At 37.4% G+C, this 24,698-nt stretch overlaps 2 long non-coding RNA genes across 2 annotated transcripts in view; one reads left to right on the top strand and one right to left on the bottom strand.

Moving 5' to 3' along the window:
• LOC309654478 overlaps positions 1–24,698 on the top strand; it is a 453,970-nt gene that overhangs the window by 83,155 nt on the left and 346,117 nt on the right. The gene's annotated exons all lie outside the window — the stretch shown is intronic.
• Positions 735–15,164, bottom strand: LOC309654479. Its single transcript, XR_014260282.1, has 2 exons — positions 3,019–15,164; positions 735–1,046 (listed from the first exon to the last, which is right to left on the bottom strand). It is a non-coding gene; the product is annotated as an uncharacterized lncRNA (long non-coding RNA).

The raw sequence follows: 24,698 nt of genomic DNA, 5'->3' as shown, positions 1-24,698 counted from the left end.
AATACTGAGTTATAATTTATATCTTTGTTGTGCCCGAGAATTATAGTCTACCTTACAATCTGAAAAAGAACAAAGGTGCACACTCTAGAAACAAATCTGCCACATCTGTTCTTGTTCAAGATCATTCCTCATTCCAAAGTATTATATTTTTCATTTAAATTTCCATTTTCCAGGTTATTAATAAAATTAAGCATCTTTTGTCATGTGCATTAATGAAAAGTATTTCCCAGAGAACACTCCAGAGGAGTGTTAGAAGACGTGTTAAGGAAAGCAGGAGCAGAGTGTGGTGATGAGATCAGGGGCCACAGGCCTAGAAAGTGCTGGGAGAGGGTCCCTGGCATGACTCTTAGTCCTTCTAGTAGAACCTAATCACATGCCCTTTCCAGCACCAGATCCATTCTTTTGCAGCCTAATCTGCCCTCCCTGAGGATATTTTTTTGACCTCCAAACTTATTCCTCAATGATCCTTCCTGGGGGTATTCTAGCAGGAAGCACAAGGAACCACAGCCTCCATTGCTGGCTTCCTCTCAGTTGGTAGTGTAGAATATGAGGATGACCACACCACACTTTCAATAATACAGCATTATCAAGACCAGTATTCCAGTAGGATGCCTTGGTATTCCATAGTACTAGCATGGTTAATTTGCCCTCATTTGCAATAACTATTGACTTTCTAATGATGCCGAAAACTCGGGCTCTGTTCACCAGTGCTGAATCAAATCTCAGAGACAGAGTTCTGGGTAAAGTAGAAAAGAATAGCTTTATTGCTTTGCCAGGCAAAGCGGGACACAGTGGGCTCACGTCCTCAAAAACTGTGTGTCCCCACTTGGGGGGATTTGGTGAGGAGTTTTATAGCAGTGCTTCAAGGGTGGGGTTGCTGATAAGGAAGAGGGTGTGTGCAGGGCCTGCATTCTTTTAAATTGTCCTCAGGTGGTCTCCTGATGAGCTTCTGTGGTTCTCAAGGTTATCAAGCTGTGACTTTCTCTCTGGAATGAAGAATGCTTCATCAACTAGTTAACATCTTCCATTCGTTGGGGGTTTTAGTTCTGCAGAAGAGTTCAAAGACATTGCTATGTGTATCCTTTCAGGTGGAACAAGGACCCTGACCCAAGGCTGCATCACCATTTGACTGTTCCTCTCTTGTCTCTGCATCTCCTCCCTTCCCTGATTAGCAACTGTTTGAACCTGCCCTTTGGAACTCAGGGAAGGTCATGGAGGCTGAAACCAATTCCCTACAAACAAGAAACTGGGGACACAGAAAGGCTTTTGTGCCCAAGAGCCCCACAGTGTCCTGCTTCGTTCCACTAACTCCCATGTTCTTCTGATCCGAGGTAACAATTGTGCATGTGTTTTTCTTTTAGAAAAAAGAAAAATTAAATAGTATGATATTTCTAAGGTATTCCATTGTCCAGATGAGTTTTTTTTTTTTTTCTTTTTGAATTAGCCATACAGTTATTCTATCTCCAGCCTCCAGCTCATTGTCTAGTGGCCAGGTATCTAATCTAAGGAGCTAAGTATCCACACATTTGTTCTATGAGCTGGGTGTTCAAAAAAATTAATGGAGCCTCTTTCTAAGATCAACTCCGTCTCAGGCATTCTGAACACACAGTCATACAGCCTGAAACCATGTAAACCTGCTCTTTAGTGACTTTACTGTTGAAATAATAAAAAGCTCAACCAAATAGGCAATTGTATACCTAAGACTACTCAGCTACTCAGCAGTAGAACTTCTAATAACACCAATCCAATAAGGTCCCAATAGATTGGGAATTTGGGACTGACGTGTATACACTGCTATATTTTAAATGGATAACCAACAAGACACTACTGTATAACACAGGTAACTCTGTTCAATACTCTGTAATAACCTAAATGGGAAAAGAATTTGAAAAAGAGTAGATACATGTATATGTATTAAAAAAAAAAAAACAAACTCAACAGTAAGAAGCAAAATAATCCAATTAGAAACTAGGCCAAGGTCAGAGACAGACATTTCACTGACAGGGATATACAGAGGGCAAATAAGCACGATAAGATGTTTAATATCATTTGCCATTAGGAGAATGCAAATTAAAACCACAGTGAGATATCATTAGACACTACCAGAATGGATAAAATTTTAAAAAATGGTAACATCACATTGCTGACAGGAAATGCTCTAGAAAATAGTTTGGCAATTTTTCATAAAACTGAATATGTACTTACCATATGACCTAGCAACTGAACTGGAGAAATAGAAATTTAGGTTACACAAATAGCTGTACCTGAATATTTATAGGAGCTTTATTCATAAAAACCAAAAACTAGAAACAACTTAAATAACCATTAATGAGTGAAAAGTTAAATAAACTGCAGTAATCAACACAATGGAATACTACTCAGCAATAAAAAAGGAATAAACTATTGATATGTGCAACAACTTGGATGAATCACAATGGAATTATGTGGCATGAAAACAGTCAATCCCAAAAAGTTACATACCAGATAATTCCATTTATAGAACATTATTGAAATGACAAAATTAGAGAGAGAACAGATCCGTGGTTGCCAAGATTGGGGGTAGATGGGATAGAGGGGCCTGTGACCATAAAACAGTAGAGGGAAGGATTCATGTGATGAAACTCTTCTGAATCTTAACAGGTAATTTGCACAGGTAATAAAATTGTTTTAAAGTAAACACACACAAATGCACACACACACACACACAAATGAGTGCGTTTAAAACTGGGCAACTCTGTTGGTAGTAGATTGCATCTATGTCAATATCCTGGTTGTGATCTTGTGCTGTATGTATGCCAGCTGTAACCCTTGGGGGAAACTGGGTGAAGGGTACATGGAATCTCTCTGTATTGTGTCTTATAACTGCTTGTGACTGCAATATTTTTTTCAAAATAAAACATTTAAAAAATGCATCAAGATATGAGTACTGGTTGTGTGTGTGCCAGCATGTGCCTCATAAATATATTGAAAATGCCTGGGCCTGCCACTTCTCTATTTTCTCCTGTGATCCAAACTCACCCCTTCATTGGGTTTTAGTGTGTTCTGTTTCCCCTGCCTCAGAACACTCTTCCCGCAGGTCTTTCCTTCTAGTGTATTGTTGTTCCATGAGTCTCTCTCCTGCAGGAAATTCTCCAGGTGTAGAGTAGGTAACAGAGGCCCTCCTGGTGTTAAGCTCCATTCAGCCCAGCATAAGGCTGGAAAAACAACGACACTATTGTAGATTTTATTTTTATTGCAGAGCCATGATTCTCAAAGCACAGTCCCCAAGGCTTGGTTAGGAGAGGATTCTAACCTCAGCCACATTCTGTGTCCAGAAGCAGTATCTCCCCAAACAGTTCAGTTTTGGTATTGAGCTTTGGTCACCCATTTTAGACTTCCTACTGGGAGGAGGGGACCCTTTGGCATTTCACATCGAGTATCACCATCCTGGGAGATGCTCTGTCAATGTTGATCTTCAAAAGGGCAAGATGCCTAAATATTTTCTCTTCTCTTCCAGAAGATTCCTTATCCCCTTTACACACTCGCCTCTCCTTTCCAACTGTCTTCAAGAGTATATGGGATTCACAGTATTGTTAAGACAAAGACATATTCTATTGTTCTAAATGAGATCACAAGAGCAGTGACATGGTTTATTCCAGACACAGAGAGCCTTGGTGGACCAAGTAGGGTTTGTTCTCAAACTACAATAATAACTATAATAATCTGGGAGTGCCCAGAATAGCTGCCGGTTTCCTAGCTGAAATGCAAACTAAAGCTCCAACGTCAGTTTGGATCTCCAACATCTCTTCCTGAACAAAGTTTTATTTTGTTATTCTCCAAATTGACAAACAAAACCTGCCATTTACCTGACTGCAATTATTCTATATTATTATAGTTCCAGGCTCTCTGAACTATTTGCCAAAATCTGATCTAATGTTAGGAATTTTCTGGGCAAGACTCATGCCTTGATTTTTACCTCCCTCCAATTTTCCAAGGATAGATCCCTCCAGAAAGGCTCTGGGTGTCTTCACAACTTGAAGTCTGAGCCAATTTGACACCATTCCAAGAGAAGTACCTCTTAAACTCTTCTTGTCCCTTGTCCTCATCCCAGGAGTAATTTCTTCCTCAAATGATTATCAATGGGAACATCTATTCCCTTCAAAGCAAACACTCCTCCTAGGAATTACTCTAAAATCTAAGTTGAATAGCTAAGCCATGGTGCTGTGCTTGCAGACTTTAAGAGTCATTTGCAGAGACATGGATGGACCTAGAAACTTTCATACAGAGTGAAGTAAGTCAGAAAGAGAAAAACAAATATCATATATTAACGCATATATGTGGAATCTAGAAAAATGGTATAGATGATCTCATTTGCAAAACAGAAATAGAGACACAGACGTAGAGAACAAATGTATGGATACCAAGGGGGGAAGGGGGGATGGGATGAATTGGGAGATAGGGATTGACATATATATACACTACTATGTATAAAATAGATAACTAATGAGAATCTGCTTATAGCACAGGGAACTCTATTCAATGCTCTATGGTGACCTATATGGGAAGGAAATCCAAAAAAGAGGGAATATATGTATACATATAGCTGATTCACTTTGCTGTACAGCAGAAAGTAACACAACATTGTAAAACAACTATACCTCAATAAAAAAAAATTTTTAAACATAAAAAAAGAGTCAATGTAAATAAATTCATTTGTATCATTTGTTTTTAGATTCCACATATAAGTGATATCGTATGATATTTGTCTTTCTCTGTCTGACTTCCTTACTTAGTATGATCATCTCTAGGTCCATCCAAACTCACAGACATAGGAAAAAAACTTGTGGTTACCAACAGGGAAGGGGGGGGAAGGAATAATTTAGGAGTTTGGGATTAAGAGATACACACTATTATATATAAAATAGATCAACAAGGTCCTACTGTATAGCACAGGGAACTATATTCAATACCTTGTAAACAACCTATAATGGAAAAGTATCTGATAAAGAATACATATGTATATATATATAACTGCATATATATATATAATATACATATATGTATGTATATATATATATATAACTGAATCACTTTGCTGTACACCAGAAATTAACACAACATTGTAAATCAACTATACTTCGATTAAAAAAAAGAGTCAATATAATTTCAACAGGTAGGTCGGAAAAATGTGAACCAAGTTGCAGATGGGGCGAGCTGCCTGGCCCACATGCATCCAGTGTGTGCACAGGACTAAAAAAGATGAAACTTCCAAAAGGTAGTTTGGGGCCAGAAGTGGACAATTTCGAATGCCATGATAAGGAGCTGGGGCCTTATTTTGTAAGCTTTACTGGGAAAGATGCAAAAGAAATGTGCCGAATTGTGAAGAGCCCTTTGCTGTAAGTGTTGCTCCAATGCTGTTCTCAGAGCCCAGTTGTTAGCACTGACACTCATCTTTTAATTAGTGGAGGTAAATGGGCCTCGATAATGCCTGCATGTCTTGATTTAGATATACTTGAGCCTGACTGTTGGAAGAGTGAAAGTGGCCTTGAGGAGAAACTTACACCAAGGACAGAATGATAAATAGGGGAAACACAACGCTCCAAGCTTAGGAATATGATTTAACAACAAAAAAATATCTATCAATCTTCCTGAAAACCAGGTGGTAAAGGGAGATTGTCAGTAAAAAGGATTCAAATGGCAGTAGAACCTTTTCTAGTGCTGGTGCCTGAGGATGGGCAGAAACTGCCTTTGCTGGCAATGGAGAGCTTTGTCCATATGGGGCCATAGCTCCCAGGGTTTCCAGACAGCTCATAAAATGTGATTCTCTTTATTAAAGGTCGTCATCAAATACTCAACAGAATGTAATTTTATTTTAAATTTCTTTGGAAAAACTCTCAGATAAACAAACTTACAAACTAGGAGGAGGAGAACCTACCTTGTTGAATCACCTGTGGCAAAGGTGGGCTTGACAGTCCCAGGCACCCTGCTGCCATCTCAGGGGGCACAGTGTCCTTGTAATGGTAAACAAGGTAACATAGGGGAGCAAACTTTATCAACAGAACCCTCTGTAGAATAACAGGAGATTAGAATTAAATCATACATTTGTTTATTCATTCAAACACAGCCTGTTCAGTGTCTCTCATGTGCTATGCACTGGGGCTGTCCCTGTGAACATGGAGTTTACAACCTGGGAAGAGTAGGACCAGAGGCACGCTTCAAAGAGCAGCCACAGTCACGTGGGTAAGTGTCACCACGGGAGGAAAGCATCCCAGAGGATCTCACCATGGCATCTACACCAAAGCAGGCTTTCCAGGGGAGGTAGCCACTGGAACTTGAAATTGAGGTTAGTCTGTTAGGCATGTCCTAACAGTGCCCAGGGCATTTCTGGAGCTTTGAAGAATTTGAAATGAAAGGGAGGGAAGAGGATGATGGGTGATCAAAGCCAGATCAGGCAGGCACTTGGGAGCCATGCTGGAGAATTTAAACTTGATAAGAATTAGGAAGAGGAATGGGAATAAGGTTTGTGCTTCTTTTCCTTTATTTGACAAAGGCTTTGGGGCAGGAAATCTTGCATATTACACAAATCTCCACTCTTTGCTCTATGTCAAGGGCATTTTTGTGTCTCCCATGAGCTTATATGGCTTAAATTTTTTAGTCCTTAGTATTCACAAGTGAATTTCCTGTTGTCTGTAGTGGATCCCCAAAAGTGTTGAACCAGGGTCTCTTGATATTAACTCTTTTTTCATTATTTTTTTTATTGGAGTATAATTGCTTTACAATGTTGTGTTAGTTTCTGCTGTAGAACAAAGTGAATCAGCTATATGTATACATATATCCCCTCCCTCTTAAACCTTTGGAGAGGTAAAGCATGCATCTACAAGATTCCTAGTGTTTGGCCTCCCATTTCCTTTTCTTATATAAAATATTTGATTCACTTGGTTTCAAAGTGCTATTTCATTAAATCATTAATTTATGAAAGCTGACTGTGATGCCGAAATTTTGCCTGATTATATATTGTACCATATAATAAGATGTATGTTTACACTAAAATTCCATAAAATATATTTATTTTTGTTTTCTGGATGTTCAGTAAAATTACATATTACTAATATTTTTATGCCACTTATGTTTTTCCCCCTTGGAACTCAGAGAGTGGAACCTTGGAATCTGGCTGCTCTGTGACCTCAGAGACGATATGGTATAGAATTTATAGCATGAGCATTTATATAGATGTGAGTTCTACCTTCACTGTGTGATATTGGGCAAGATGCTTACCCTCTCTGTTCTTCAGTGTCCTCATGAAAAACGAAAAAAAAAAAACCACTAGTGCCTCAGGGGTTATTGTAAGAATTACATGAGACAATTATGTAAAGTCTTCCAAACAGAGCCTGGAAGGGAGTAAATTCTCAAGGAGGTTGGTTATTAATTAGTTTTATTAATTATTATTTCTTTGCTATGCTTATGTAGAATTACTAGAGGATAACATATTTCTAATGAGAAAATATTCTGGTGATTAAAACTTAATACTTTGAGCAGCCACACATACCCATTTTTGAATATTTGGGGGTGGAACCCTTGCTAACTGTGAAATCCCTTATTAACACATATCGATATAATTGCAGTTGCTTCTAGGAATCATTATACTAAATATTAAATTTAGCATTAAGCAGCCATAGGAGCATCCCCAGGAAGCAGTTTACCCCCACACTAAATGGCCCTACAGAATTCCCTTTCTACGAGTGTTACTTTTAAAAATGTTGTTGTTCTTATTTGAATCTGCTCTTACTGCCAGGCTATCAGTTGGCCTGCCTCTAGGAACCCCTCAAAGCTTCTGTTGTTATTGTTAATATGAATTAGAAAACAGGGAGATGATCTTATTGTGTATTAAGAGAGTAATGAGGATCTCAGGAAGAATCTTTGCCATCAGTCAAATCTATACATTTTGTCCTCCAACTTTTATGATTTCTAATCCCCCCTGCCAAATTACCACCAGTACAATTTCTCTTTTAAAGCCATTATATTGAAAGGACACGTTTAGTTTACAATAAGAGAAATGTGGCCCCTCGTTCACCCTGCAAACACTTCATGCACTCAGAAGAATAATAAATGTGGAACCATCAGCTACTTACCCCATTTCAATCTAATCAGGACTTTAGGGAATGGCAACTTTCAATGTTTAAGTTCAACTTTGAAGTCTCACTTAGAGCTGGAATAGCCCTATCAGTATCATGACTTATTTAAGTGCATTTATAAAACAGAAACAGTTTTGTCTGTTTAACCAGAAATCAAATTAGTACATACAAACACCAATGCAACAATAACAACTTTTTTTAAATTAAGTTTTCCTTCCATTTGTTCTTCTGCTGTTTGGGCTACACTTGATTCTGCAAATTGAATGGTGAGAATAGTTACCTCTAAGAGAACAGAGGTAGAATTAATGTACACAATCATTCCTATCTCCAAGAAAAGATCTGTATTTCACTAAAAGACCAGTTTTTATGGCTAGTTTGATCAGGCATGACCAGGAGGTCATCCTGAGGGGTGTGGACGGTAACTCCAGGTTGCCTGTTTTGCTGTCTGCCCAAAGAACCGCTTGCTTGATGTTATGTATCCTTGCACCTGTCTTAATAGCAACAGAAGGCAAACAATGTGTTTTAGATGAGTTACTTGTTCCTACGGCTGGTCCAATAGCAATAACTGCCAAAGTAATAAATTGTCAAGTTGGGTGTTTAAAGGTTTGGTTTAGAGGTCAAACTTTCATGTTAACTCCACTGATTAAAAAGCAAGTCTTCTCAAATATTGTTCCTGCTTTCAGAAACCGAAAAGACAATTAAGTTCACGGAGGAACCGAAAAAATTCCAGAAGAAAGTTGGAGTCAGACGGTACCATTTCAGCTGCAGGGGTTTCTTGTAACAAAGAAAAATCAATTCAAATAAAAGTTTAGCAAAATGAGCTATAAGGAAGGACTGTGATGGTGTTAGGAAAACAAAAAACAACCAAAAAAACCAAAACTGTGTACAGTTAAAGCAGTAAAGAGACGGAGCAAAAATCCCAGATCAGAGCATGAAGGAAAGTCTTAAAGGATTGGGCAGGAAGTGAGGTCTGGACAGGTCACGAGCTCAGAGCCCAGGTGTCAGTTTGAGCTTAGAATAATTCAATGATTCATTTTATTCTCTCATTCATTTGTTCATCATACATCTATCATGAGCGAGGCACTGTGCTTTGTGTTGAAGAAACAGAGACAACTTCAGTCTCTGATCTGAAGAGATATACAGTTTATTAGTTTGATAAACAAATTGGAAAAAAGAGAAAACAAAAGGAAAAATGGAGAGAACCATCAGCAGACCAGAAACAAGGCAGTGAGACCCAGGGGCCACAGATACGCCAGGAAAGGAGCAAGAAAAGTGAGAAGAGTTAGCAAAGATTTTTGATGGAGTTTGAAACCAAGCAGTGATAAGCAACCAAAAACCTATCAGCTTCTGGAAGGAAGGGAATATTTTAATTTATTTTTGATTTTATTTTGGCATTTATATAGCAGTTACTTTACACCAGGCACTAAGAAGTTACAAATATAAGCTCATTAAATCTTTCAAACAACCCTATGAGGTAGGTACTATTATTTTCTCCCAGGCGGCCTGGTCTCCGTGTTCACCCCCTTACCTGGTTCACTACCCTGTAGGCAGACAGACCTTCATGTCTGTGTCCCCGTCCGTCTCCTGTGCCTGATGCAAAACAGGCATCAAGCCATGTCTGCTGTGTGAAAGTGGCATGACAGCAGAACAATAGAACATCAACTTCGGGGGCTTAGAAAGAGAACACTGCACAGATTGTTCCGTTTTCTTTTAGAGCAGAAGCCAATCTCAACCTCTGCAGGTCCAAAGCCTGAAAGTCAAATCAAAAAGGAATAAATGGTAAGAATAGAGTCAGGTTCCAAGAGAGTTCATAAGTTCATGATTCTCCTCAGCTGCAATGTTTAAAGCAATCAGGCTCATGCATCCACTTAATAGAAATTTATTCTGTAACTCCTTGGTGCAAGGCACTGTTCTCCATGCTGGAACTACAACAGAAAACTAACAGACAGGGCCTTTCAATGATAATCAAATGATCAAGTTAATTACAGATTGTTGTTAGGGCTATGAAGACAAGTTGGGACACAGAGTAATAGGGGGGACAATAAATAAGACATTAGGGTCTTTTTGAGAAGTTGGCATTTGAGCGAGGACCTGAAGGATAAGAAGGATCCAGCCGTTCAGCAGAGTTTGGGGGGGATGGGCCTTCCCAGCAGAAGGAACATCAGGTATAAAGGCCCAAGTGTGGAAAAGGTTCTGGCACACTCACAGAATAGGCAGGTAGAGCCTTATGGGCAAAGGGCAAGGGATGTGGTATACTAGCAGAGACCAGAAAGGGCCAGACAATTCAGGACCTTGTGCCCATAGCAGAGAGTTTGGAGATTGTTTTAAAACAAACAAACAGAAACAAAACAAAACTTGGGAGAGTTCAAAACAGGGAATCCTTGATGTTTGAAAAGATCGCCATAGCTTCTGTGTGGAAGATGGATTGGTTAGGGCAAAATGGAAGCAGGAAGGATGTTGCCCTGGAATCTAGGAGGAAAGTGATCTGGGGAAGCAGAGGTAAGGAGGTGATGAGAAGCTCATGGGTACTTTCAGTGCAGATGAGATTTGGTAATGCATTGCATTTGGAGAATGAGGGAAAGGGAGGACTCAGGGACGATGCCTAGCATGGTGTTTTGAGTAACAGGTGTAAAATGGCACCATACGTTAAGATGAGGAGTACGAAGGAAAGATAAGGAGTAGGAAAACTAAAACTTGAACAACAAATAAATGTTTCACCGGATAGAAAACTGTCTTCCAAATCAGGGCTTGAATGAAGGTGAATATGAAGTTAATTCTAGCCATCAATAAATATAATACAGTAAATTAGGTATTTGATGATAATAAAAATATCTCTTCTAATAAAAAATACTATAAATATCCTGAGGTCAGGCATTGTGACCGATTCATATTAGATGTTCAGTAAATCTGTGTTTGTTGAAATAAATCCAAATGAAAGTCAAGAGGCGGAAAATAAACTCAGGTCAAGAACAATAAGTTTCCTTTTAGGCTCTGCCACTTTCCAATTGAGTGACTTTGAGGAAGTTAAACTCTGAATTTCAATATTCTCATATGTGGAATGAGGACTGCAACAGAAGATCACAATGGTTAAATAAAATATTATGTAAAACCAGCTGCTCATTAGAGACCCTCAGACCCCTATACCCTTTCCTACAGCTTCAGCTGTTGTTTACTCCCAAGTTTGAGTCTGTAAGCATTTTTTGTAATCTCTACATCTACTTCAATTAAATTTTGTCTTATCATCTAAGACAGCATTGTGCATAGAGAAGGAATTCAATTCATCTTTGCTGATTAACAGATTCCTTTAATTAAACGTAAACCCTCAGGAAGAACACATAAGTAGCACAATGGACCTTGGTCTCCAGGATTCTGTCACCCATCTTTGTCCTGAATATCCCCCTTCTGCCCTCTTCTCATTGACAGGCAGCCAAAGAATGAGAATTTGCCTTTCAATCTATTGTGAGCAAAGTGAAATGATTCTCTTTCAGCATAACAAAACCTATAGGCAGCTGTAAAATATAATTTCCTTTCAGCTTCTTGACAGACTTGATATAAATTTCAGTGCACAGGGGAAAAAAAGCAGGGGCCACTTTAAAAGATAAATTTCATCATGTATGTCTGACAATAGTGTATATGTTCAGAGGCCCCCTTTTTTTAAGAGAGGAAAAAATAAGACTATGCTTTTAAACAATCAAAGGTTAAAGGTAGCTCTGTCATTCATGTGGTTTCATTCTCTTATGCATATTGAAATACCTCAGAAAGATTTATAACCCTGGTTCATACAGTCAGACTTCCAGTAAATGAGTCTCTTTTTTGAAGGTTAAATATTTATGTTCCTATTTTCCTGCTTGATACAGACAATAAGAGTAAACCCCCATTAATCAAGGAGTCAGGGTGACAGGCGGGGTTAGGACAAGAAATGGTGGCTGGTCCACCAACTTGAGCATCTTCTGCTATCTTACATTAGTTCTCTGGAAATGAATGAATGAATGAATGAAACCTCCCAGAAAACCAGTCCCAGGAAGCAGAAGTAAATCTCTTTGGAAAATATGAGTCTAAGTTAGTTTAAAATTCCCCACATATCCAACCTAGTGAGACAAATCTTAGGAGATGATAATAATTGTCCTTTAGAAGAACAGCCAATTACAGTGAGTGAAATACTTCTATATACGTACACTTGAGCTTTACAGAACTCTATGGAGTGGACAGGCAGACATTGTTATTTTACTTCATAGTTGAATAAGTTGATGTTTTAAGTGCATGAGTGACTTGATCTGTGTCTCACAGGTGGCTCATGGCAGGACTAAGACAACAACTACGTTATCTTGATTCCTACGAGGGTGATCTATCCATTGTGTGCTTCTAATTACGACAACAGTAATAGCAACAAATACTTATGTAGTGAATTACGGTTTAACAAGGTTATACCACGTTATCACATTTGATCTTTAGAGCAATCCCTTGAGTATTTCTTTATCTTATTTTGTTTTCATCTGATATTTATTTGCATAAAAGTTTTGTAAAGTTCAATAAGATGAAAAATAGCTGTTCCTTGACCCTTCACCCCCAAGACCTACTCCCTGAGAATAAAACATTTTCAGCTCTCTCATTGACTGCTTCCGGTATTTATCCCCATATTTATAAATGGTATTTTTGCATTGCTATTTCTCAACTGTTCAGCTGTAGACATTACATATTGACTCCTAGGATGGGAGACAAGAATCGAGTACTGAACCCCCTCCCCCAACACACAGAAATACTTACAGGAGTTATAAAACAATTTTGGTTAAATCAATATCTAGTGCTTATATTACCGTGACCACTTAAATATTATTTACAGCTATGGCAGAAAGTACTAAATTTCCTTTATTTCTCTGTTTTCCTCAACTCCTTGTTTTTATTTATTTTCCCCCTTACGTTAATAAAAGCGATATTTTTTCTTAGTTTCCTATGTACCTATCAAATAATTTTATTCTGAACTTCTCTCAGTATAATGATAGATATTATCAGGTAAATGTATCATCATTTTTAAAAAACATATATTTCTTCTGAACCCTCAGCCCTCTTGTCCCAAACTGGACAGTTTTCCAGGCCACAGTACAGCCGTCATCTGGGTAATTGCTGTCCATCTCCATATACTGTATCCTTGTTTAATGTTTTCTTCTCCTGACTTATGTCCTGATTTGTGTGGAACAAATCCTGATAACTTCCTGAGAAAGAAGCATGAACAATTACACCTTGAGAAGTTTTAAAGCTAAAATTTATTTGTTTTTTTCCTCTCACAATTCATTAATGGTTTATCCTTACCTTAGATTGAAAAACTTTCACCCAGAATCATGAAGACTTTTGTGCACTTTTTTCTCTTCAGTCTTTCTGTTGATAGAGCCAAAGACATCCAAATTATTTATTTTCTGTAGGCAATCTGTTCTTTTTTATGAGAGCTTTAAAAAGTTTTATAGTTAAAGTTCTGAAATATCACAATATGGGGCCTGGATGCTAGTCTTTTCTTATTCATTATTCTGGGTTCTTAGTGGAGCCATTTCAATCTGGGAATTCTTATCTTTCGTTTCTTAAAAAACCAACTAATTTATAATTTTATTCAGTTGCTTTTCTTTAGAAATTCTATTAGTTCAATTGAATATCCTAGATTTAATGTCTATTTCTTTTTATCAATTCTTTTCTACTTTTCTTTTTTCACATTTTTTAAAAATTAAGGTAAAATCTATAGAGTGAAATGCAAAACTTTAGCTATACAGTTGGTTGAGTTTTGATGAATATATGTGCCCATATGACCATTTGACCACCCACAATGAAGATATAGAACATTTCCATCACTCTCTTCCCTACATCCTTGCCCACACTCCATTTCCTCAATTGTCTTCCGATTCTTGGCTGTCCATTTCTATTTAATGTGAAATAAACTTTGATCAAAGACATATATGGGGAAAGAGAGTTGTTGACTGATAAGACTCAGTTGTGGAACAGCTGAGGACAAGAAATTATGTTGGAGACACCCTTCTTCATCCAAATGGCAGTACCAAGTATTCCTGTTGGCATCCTGGAAGCTAAGTTAGAAGGATACTTATGGTTTGTGTAAGTCATGGTTTAACCAAAGAAGCAGAACCAGTAGGAGATATAAATGTATAGATTAAGATAGTTATATAGATATGGATACAGATATAGATATAGGTCTATATCTATCTATATATGCATATATAGAGATTTATTACAAGGGATTGGCTTACGCAATTGTTGGGACTGGCTAAGCAAGTTCAAAGTTCATAAACGAGGCAATCAGGAAGAGAAGATCACAATCAGGCTGGACCCTATGGGGACAGGTTGAATTTTTTGTCTATATGTTTCAGTCTAGAAGGAAGATCCAAGGGCAAAGAGAGCAATTGAAAAGGCTGAAAATGTTTGGAGTCTCTGCATCCATAAAGTCCTAAGCCTCTTTGAAAGGGCTTACCTTAATTAGGTAGAGCTACCAAAATCTTTTTTTATTAACTTAAAGTCAATGGATTAGGGACTTTATTTACATCTTCAAAATATCTTCACTGCAGCACCTAGATTACAGTTTGATTTTATAACTGGGAGAATGTGTGTACATGCTACATCATAACTGTCCTCCAGCTGTCCCTGTAGCCCACCCTAACAAGAAACACTAGAAAAGGAATTCAGTTTAGTCAAGTTAAAACATCAAAACTCCATCACATGGTCTCATGATTACAATGAAGACATCTGCTTAATTCCTTTTTATTGAGCACACCACCTAGCCTGCACTCTCAGCTATGCCAAGGGTTGAGTCCCAAGCCTCTAATTCAGTTCCTTCAGAAAGAAAAACTCCTATTTCCCATTAGGGGAGGTACCTGGGGTATTCAACTACCCCCATACAGACTTTCAACCATTCTCCCAACTCACATTTTAAGAAACTTCCAGTTCCTGAGATTTTCTGGCCTTCTACAGCTCAAAGAGTTTGCTTTTGTTGGGAAACCACTTGGTTTCCATGTTTCATCAATCTTATGAAGCAGTTTCTACTCATTCACTTGCCATCTTAATTTTTTAAGACAGTAGATTGCAGGTGCTCTCACCACAAAAACAAAACAAACAAAATAAAACAGGTAACTCTGTGAGAATATAGATATGTTAATCTGCTTGACTGTAGTCATTATTTAACTATATACAAATAACTGTATACAAACTATGTATAGCAAAACATCGTGTAGCATACCTTATATATACATAATTTTATAAAAATGTTTTTAAAATTAAAAACAAAAAAAATTCTTGACCTCTCCAAGTTGACCTCTTCTCCCATTTTCTTGTTCCAACTTTCTAGAAAGTTTCTTACTGGACTTTTAGCTGTGTTTTGGCACATAAATGCATGAGTTTAATCTGCAAAGGCCAAATAGGTTTGTTTCCATTTTGTGAATAAGGGAATAGTATCCTTCTGAAAACTTAAGTGACATAAAGTCACACAACCAACACGTGGTCAGGGCCTCAAACACAGATTCTAGTGAATTACCTAATTCTGATGAAATGTTAAGGGCATTATTGAAGGAAACTAAGCAGTTTTTTAAATGTGTTGAAAATATTCTCTTACTACACTTGCCTAGGAAAGCTGAAATTGTATTTCCTGGTCACACCATGCATTTATCATCCATAAGCCATTGCCCTAATAAAATATTGGAATGCCTCTAGATCCAATTGTTGACTTGCAAGCTTGTCCTATAAGATTAGCATATGATCCAAATAAATAACGAATAGGTAGCAATGTTTCTCCCGTAGTCAAAATAAAAAACACGAGAGCAAAGTTGCCACCATGCACAACTACAAGACATGACTTACACTCAAGATGTTGGCTCTTCTGATAAAGACACTAACTCTGAATATCTAAAAGTTTTTTTTTTTTTAATATTTATTTATTTATTTGGTTGCACTGGGTCTTAGTTGCAGGCTGGCTCCTTAGTTGTGGCATGCGAACTCTTAGTTGCAGCATGCATGTGGGATCTAGTTCCCTGACCAGGGAGTGAACCCAGGCCCCCTGCATTGAGAGCATGGAGTCCCAACCACTGCACCACCAGGGAAGTCCCTATCTAAAAGTTTTAAATCTAACAATGAGATGTCTCCATCATGGTATCAAATAATAGTTCCTGTAAATTGAAAGCTGATACTGCCACATGGCCATTTTGGACTCCCTGGAGCTTCAGTACAACAGGCGAAGAATGGGTCATATTACTGGCTAGAGTCAATGATCCTGCTGTCAAGAGGATAACAAAGAAGGAAGGACCATAGGTTAAATGACTTAGGTAATCCTCTCAAATTAAGGCTACAAAATCCTTGCAAAGAGCCTCAGAATAGCCTTAAATCTCACATCACCCTCCATGAAAACTGTAGTAGACTGGATTATGAGTCCCAATACTTTGATGAACAGTAAACATATATTCACACTCTTTGCCATGTAACTTTCAGTACCCTCCCCCTTTGTGTGGAATCTTCTTTTCTACCCCACTGATAATGGGCTTTGTGAATTACTTTGGCCAGTGGACTATTAGCAGACATAATGGTAGCAGAAGGCATAAACACGCTTATGTTGACCCCTTGGCCTCTTATGCTGCAATGATCACCTTGAGACCTGGGCCCCAGAGTGGAATCTGTGAGAGGAACATACCTTAGTCCTCTGGTAGCCTAGAGTCCAGACTGGCCCAGTGGAGTTACAGCTGACTGACAGACTTAGGTGCAAGGAATAAATGTTGTTTTAAACCACAGCAACTGGGACTGTTACACAGCACTATTGCAGGAATCACTGAAAAAGGTAGAGACTCAGTTCTGTAACACTGTTATAATTCTAGTTCTTGGATTTTCACAAGATTCCGCTCATCCTCCCTTGTCATAAACCTCTCCACCTGAGCAGGCTTTAGTGAATCTTCCTTCCAACAAAATCATCTTAAATTAAAAGAGGATGAGATAGTATTTCTTCCTTACAAAGATTATTGACCTACAAGAAACCAAATCATGAATAATAACTAAGAAAACCAAATAAGTATCTAAATATACACAATGAAAAAATGATAAATATTGATTTCCATAAGATTAATTAACCCTATTTTGGTAGGAAAACAAGCTTAAAATTTAGAACAAGTTTACCTCTTTGAATGGTAGACTTGTCATAAAACATTTAAAAATATAAATTAGAGAGAAAATTTGTGAGCTATCCTTTTTATTATTATATCTTATCACCCTCTCTCTTCTCCCTTTCCAAATATGTGCTTTTTACCTGGCCCTCCTATTTTGGTCAGTAATACTTGTAACAAATGCCTCTATCTTTTGCTGCCAAAATATAGTTATCACATGGAGACACGCTGGAGGTAGGTTGTAGAGATGACTACAAGTAAATAAATGATACAGATTTTTTTAACTTATTAAATTGATTATTCTAATTTGTGTTTATAAATCTAAAAACGTTTTGCAATTATGGAGCAGAAAATATAGTTAATTCTCTTCAAGAAAATGATGAGCCTTCAAATTTTTCAAAAGTATTGATTTTGACAACACAAGAAGAAGGAGCTGAAATAATAATAAGCTAGAATTTTTAGAGATGTTTTGAAATCTGGAATTAGTATTTACAAGCTGGATGATTATTTACAGTGATGAACAGTTAGTTGCATTTGAAAATATTGCATGGTTAGAGTACAATATTTATGTTTATAAATATACTTTCATATATTTATATATTTTTAAAACCAGGAAAATCTGGAATAAAATTTTTTTTGCTATGTTAAATTCTTACCAAAATTCCTAATACACTTGTTTTTCATTATCATTTTTCTTAAATTTGTAAATTATTTGTAAAATGACTAAAATATACAGGCATACCCTGTTTTATTATGCTTCACTTTATTGTGCTTCACAGATATTGCATTTTTTTTACAAATGAAGGCTTGTGGCAACCCTGCATCAAGCACATTTATCAGTACCTTTTTCCCAACAGCATTTGCTCACTTTGTGGCTCTGTGCCACATTTTGGTAATGCTTGCAATATTTCAAACTTTTTCACAATTATTATATTTATTATGGTGATCTGTGATCAGTGACTTTGATATTACTCTTGTCATTGTTTGGGGAAGCCAGGAATCATACCATATAAGACAGTGAACTTCATCGATAAACATTGTGTGTGTTCTGACTGCTTCACCAACTGGCCATTCCCCCTTCTCTCTCTCCCTCTCCTCCAGCCTCCCTATTACTTGAGACAAAACAATATTGAAATTAGGCCAATTAATAACCCTACAATGGCATGTCAGTGTTCAAATGAAATGAAGAGTTGTACATCTCTCACTTTAAAGCAAAAGTTAGAAATTATTAAACTTAGTGAGGAAAGCATGTTGAAAGCTGAGATAGGCTGAAAACTAGGCATGTCAAGTTGTGAAGGCCAAGGAAAAGTTCTTGAAGGAAATTGAAACACAAGAATGATAAGAAAGTGAAACAGCCTTATTGCCAATATAGAGAAAGTTTTAATAGTCTGGATAGAAGATCAAGCCAGAAGATCAAACAACATTCCCTTAAGCCAAAGCCTTATCCAGAGTAAGGCCCTAACTCTCCTCAATTCTATGAAAGGTTAGAGAGGTGAGGAAGCTGCAGAAGAAAAGTTTGAAGCTCTCAGAGGTTGGTTCATGAGGTTTTGGAAAGAAGCTGTCTCTATAACATAAAAGAACAAGGTGAAGCAACAAGTGCTGATGTAGAAGCTGCAGCAAGTTATCTAGAAGATCTAGCTACGATAATTAATGAACGTGGCTCCACTAAACAGTCAATTTTCTGTGAAGATGATTAGCCTTATATTGGAAGAAAATGCCATCTAGGACTTTGATAGCTAGAGAGGAGAAGTCAATACCTGGCTTCAAATCTTCAAAGGATGGGCTGACTCTCTTGATAGGGGCTAATGCAGCTGGTAACTTTAAGTTGAAGCCAGCACTCATTTACCATTCTGAAAATCCTAGGGTTCTTTAGAATTTTGCTGAATCTACTCTGCCCATGCTCTATAAATGCAACAACAAAGCCTGGATGACAGCACAGCTGTTGACAACATAGTTTACCTAATATTTTAAGCCCACTGTTGAGACCTGCTGCTCAGCAAAAAATATTCCTTTCAAAATATTACTGCTCACTGACAATGCACCTGGTCACACAAGAGATCTGATGGAGATGTACAAAAAGATTAATGTTGTTTTCATGTCTGCTAACACAAAATCCATTCTGAGCCCATGTATCATGGAGCAATTTTGACTTTTAAGTCTTATTTAAAAAATGCATTTTGGAAGGCTATGGCTTTTATAGATAGTGATTCTTCTGATTAATCAGGGCAAAATAAATTGAAAACCTTCTGGAAAGGATTCACCATTCTAGATGCCATTAAGAACATCATGATTCATGGGAAAATGAAAAAATATCAACATTAACAGGAGTTTGGAAAAAATTGATTCCAAACCTCATGGATGACTTTGAAGGGTTCAAGACTTCAGTGGAGGAAGAAACTGCAGATATGGTGGAAATAGCAAAGAACTAGAATTGGAAGTGTAGCTTGAATATGTGACTGAATTGCTGCAATTTCATAATAACACTATAACAGAGGGGGTTGCTTATTAAGATGAGCAAAGACAGTGTTTTCTTCAGATAGAATTTAATCCTGGAGAAGATGCTATGAAGATTGTTGACATGACAACAAAGGATTTAGAATATTAAGTAAACTTAGTAGATAAAGCAGAGGCAGAGTATGAGAGGACTAACTACAATTTTGAAAGAAGTTCAACTGTGGGTAAAATACTATCAAACAGCATTTTGTGCTACAGAGAAATCATTCATGAAAGGAAGAGTCAATCAATGTGGCAAACTTCATTGTTTTATTTTAAGAAATTTCCACAGCCTTCCCAACCTTAAGCAACCACCACCCTGATCAGTCAGCAGCCATCAACACTGAGGCAAGACACTCCACCAGCAAAAAAGATTACAGATCACCAAAGGCTCAGATGATGGTTAACATATTTTAACAATATTTTTAAATTATTGTATGTACATTTTGTTGTTGTTGTTGTTTTAGGGTTAATAGACTGTAACATAACTTTTATATGCACTGGGAGACCAAAAGAAAAATACTGTGTGACTTCCTTTATTGCAATATTCACTTCATTGTTGTGTTCTGGATATGAACCTGTAACATCTCCAAGGTAAGCCTATATAAAAATAAAATTAGGAGAAGGGGAAGAGCAGTTGGGGCAGCTTGCATCCCTCTGAAAAGAGTAGGAAAATCAGCTCTTCCCTCGTGCCTAGCGCTAAATGTCGGAGTCTCCTGCTTGTCTCCATGCCTCTGAGTGGCTCTCTGCAGGAGCCCAGTCCGTGCCGAACTTGGACTGGGACTTCTTTTGCTAACTATTTCTTACAGCTAGAAACTGGATAAAGCATCGCCACGTCTTCATTTCCAACAAACCCTCGGGTTCATTTCAGAGAAGACAAAAATCTCATCTCATCATTGGTGACCTTTAACCAGACAGAGCATCTGCTGGGCCCTGCAGAGATGGCTGCATGACTGACAGGGTCTTGGAGCTCCAGCGGGGTATCAGGCCTCTTCCTCTGAGGTGGGACAGCCGAGTTCAGGACATTGGTCCACCAGAGACCTCCCGGTTCCATGTAATATCAAACGGTGAAAGCTCTCCCACAGATCTCCATCTCAATGCTAAGACCTAGCTCCACTCAACAACCAGCAAGCTACAGTGCTAAACACCTTATGCCAAACAACTAGGAAGACAGGAACATAACCCCACCCATTAATGGAGAGGCTGCCTAAAATCATAATAAGGTCACAGATACTCCAAAACACACCACTGGACATGGTCCTGCTCACCAGAAACACAAGATTCAGCCTCATGCACCAGAAAACAGGCACAAGTCCCCTCCACCAGGAAGCCTACACAACACACTGAACCAAACTTAGCCACTGGGGGCAGACACCAAAAACAACAGGAACTCCGAACCTGCAGCCTGTGAAAAGGAAACCTCAAACACAGTAAGTTAAGCAAAATGAGAAGACAGAGAAACAAACAGCAGATGAAAGAGCAAGGTAAAAACCCACCAGAACATGAAGAGGAAATAAGAAGTCTACCTGAAAAACAATTCAGAGTAATGATAGTAAAGATCATCTAAAATCTTGGAAATAGAATGGAGAAAATACAAAGAAACATTTAACAAGGACCTAGAAGAACTAAAGAGCAAAAAAAACAATCATGAACAACACAATAAATGAAATTAAAAATTCTCTAGAATGAATCAATAGCAGAATAGCTGAGGCAGAACAGATAAGTGATCTGGAAGATAAAATAGTGGAAATAACTGCTGCAGAACAGAATAAAGAAAAAAGAATGAAAAGAATTGAGGACAGTCTCAGAGACCACTGGGACAACATTAAATGCACCAACATTCGAATGATAGGGGTCCCAGGAGAACAAGAGAAAAAGAAAGGGACTGAGAAAATATTTGAAGAGATTATAGTTGAAAACTTCCCTAATATGGGAAAGGAAATAGTTAATTAAGTCCAGGAAGCACAGAGAGTCCCATACAGGAAATATCCAAAGAGAAACATGCCAAGACACATATTAATCAAACTGTCAAAAATTAATAACAAAGAAAAAATATTAAAAGCAGCAAGGGAAAAACAGCAAATAACACACAAGGGAATCCCCAGAAGGTAAACAGCTGATCTTTCAGCAGTAACTCTGCAAGCCAGAAGGGCATGGCAGGACAAATTTAAAGTGATGAAAGGGAAAAACTTACAACCAAGATTACTCTACCCAGCAAGGATATCATTCAGATTCGATGGAGAAATTACAAACTTTACAGACAAGCAAAAGCAAACAGACTTCAGGACCACCAAACCAGCTTTACAACAAATGCTAAAGGACCTTCTCTAGGCAGGAAACAAAAGAGAAGGAAAAGACCTACAATAACAAACCCAAAACAATTAAGAAAATGATAATAGGAAGATACATATAGATAATTACCTTAAATGTAAATGGATTAAATGCTCCAATCAAAAGACATAGACTGGCTGAATGGATTAAAAAACAAGACCCTTATATAGGCTGTCTACAAGATATCCACTTCAGACCTGGGAAAAATACAGACTGAAAGTAAGGGGATGGAAAAGATATTCCATGCAAATGGTAATCAAAGGAAAGCTGGAATAGCAATTCTCATATCAGACAAAATAGACTTTAAAATAAAAACTATTAAGAGAGACAAACAAGGACACTACAAATTGATCAAGGGATCAATCCAAGAAGAAGATAGAACAATTGTAAATATTTATGCACCCAACACATGAGCACCTCAATACATAAGGCAAATACTAACAGCCATAAAAGGGGAAATCGACAGTAACACAATCATAGTAGGGGACTTTAACACCCCACTCTCACCAATGGACAGATCATCCAAACTGAAAATAAATAAGGAAACACAAGCTTTAAATGATACATTAAGCAAGATGGACTTAATTGATATTTATAGGACATTCCATCCAAAAACAACAGAATACACTTTCTTCTCAAGTGCTCATGGAACATTCTCCAGGATAGATCACGTCTTGGGTAACAAATCAAGTCTTGGTAAATTTAAGAAAATTGAAATCATATCAAGTATCTTTACTGACCACACGGCTATGAGACTAGATATCAATTACAGGAAAAAACTGTAAAAAATACAAGTATATGGAGGCTAAACAATACACTACTAAATAACAAAGAGATCACTGAAGAAATCAAAGAGTAAATCAAAAAATGCTTAGAAACAAATGACAATGAAAACATGACGACACAAAAAAAAACTTATGAGATGCAACAAAAACAGTTCTAAAAGAGATGTATTAGCAATACAATCGTACCTCAAGAAACAAGAAACATCTCAAATAAACAACCGACCTTACACCTAAAACAATTAGAGAAAGAAGAACAAAAAAACCCCAAAGTTAGCAGAAGGAGAGATATCATAAAGATCAGATGAGAAGTAAATGAAAAAGAAATGAAGGAAACGATAGCAAAGATCAATCAAACTAAAAGCTGGTTCTTTGAGAAGATAAACAAAATTGATAAACCACTAGCCAGACTCATCAAGAAAAAAAGGGAGAAGACTCAAATCAACAGAATTAGAAACGAAAAAGGAGAAGTAACAACTGACACTGTAGAAATACAAAGGATCATGAGAGATTACTACAAGCAACTCTATGCCAATAAAATGGAGAACCTGGAAGAAATGGACAAAATCTTGGAAAAGCACAACCTGCCGAGACTGAACCAGGAAGAAATAGAAAATATAAACACACCAATCACAAGCACTGAAATTAAAACTGTGATTAAAAATCTTCCAACAAACTAAAGCCCAGGACCAGATGCCTTCACAGGCGAATTCTATCAAACATTTAGAGAAGAGCTAACACCTATCCTTCTCAAACTTTTCCAAAATATAGCAGAGGGAGGAACACTCCCAAACTCATTCTATGAGACCACCACCACCCTGATATCAAAACCAGACAAAGATGTCACAAAGAAAGAAAACTACAGGCCAATATCATTGATGAACATAGATGCAAAAATCCTCAACAAAATACTAGGAAACAGAATCCAAAAGCACATTAAAAGGATCATACTCCATGATCAAGTGGAGTTTATCCCAGGAATGCAAGGATTCTTCAATATATGCAAATCAATCAATGTGATACAATATATTAACAAATGGAAGGAGAAAAACCATATGATCATCTCAATAGATGCAGAAAAAGCTCTTGACAAAATTCAACACCCATTTATGATAAAAACCCTCCAGAAAGTAGGCATAGAGGGACGTTACCTCAACATAATAAAGGCCATATATGATAAACCCACAGCCAACATCGTTCTCAATGGTGAAAATCTGAAACCATTTCCTCTAACATCAGGAACTAGACATGGTTGCCCACTCTCACCACTATTATTCAACATAGTTTTGGAAGTTTTAGCCACAGCAATCAGAGAAGAAAAAGAAATAAAAGGAATCCAAATCAGAAAAGAAGAAGTAAAGCTGTCACTGTTGGCAGATGACATGATACTATACATAGAGAATCCTAAAGACGCTACCAGAAAACTATTAGAGCTAATCAATGAATTTGGTAAAGTAGCAGGATACAAAATTAATGCACAGAAATCTCTTGCATTCCTATACACTAATGATGAAATATCTGAAAGAGAATTTAAGGAAACACTCCAATTTATCATTGCAACAAAAAGAATAAATACCTAGGAATAAACCTACCTAAGGGGAAAAAAGACTTGTATGCAGAAAACTGTAAGATACTGATGAAAGAAATTAAAGATGATACCAACAGATGGAGAGATATACCATGTTCCTGGATTGGAAGAATCAACATTGTGAAAATGACTCTACTACCCAAAGCAATCTACAGATTCAATGCATTCCCTATCAAACTATCAATGGCATTTTTCACAGAACTAGAACAAAAATTTCACTATTTGTATGGAAACACAAAAGACCCCGAATAGCCAAAGCAAT

The sequence above is a fragment of the Balaenoptera physalus genome, assembly GCF_965194825.1.
Source record: "Balaenoptera physalus genome assembly, chromosome: 2".
Lineage (NCBI taxonomy): Eukaryota > Metazoa > Chordata > Mammalia > Artiodactyla > Balaenopteridae > Balaenoptera > Balaenoptera physalus.
Note: the sequence above shows the minus strand (reverse complement) of the source record. Positions and strands in the feature narration are given on the sequence as shown.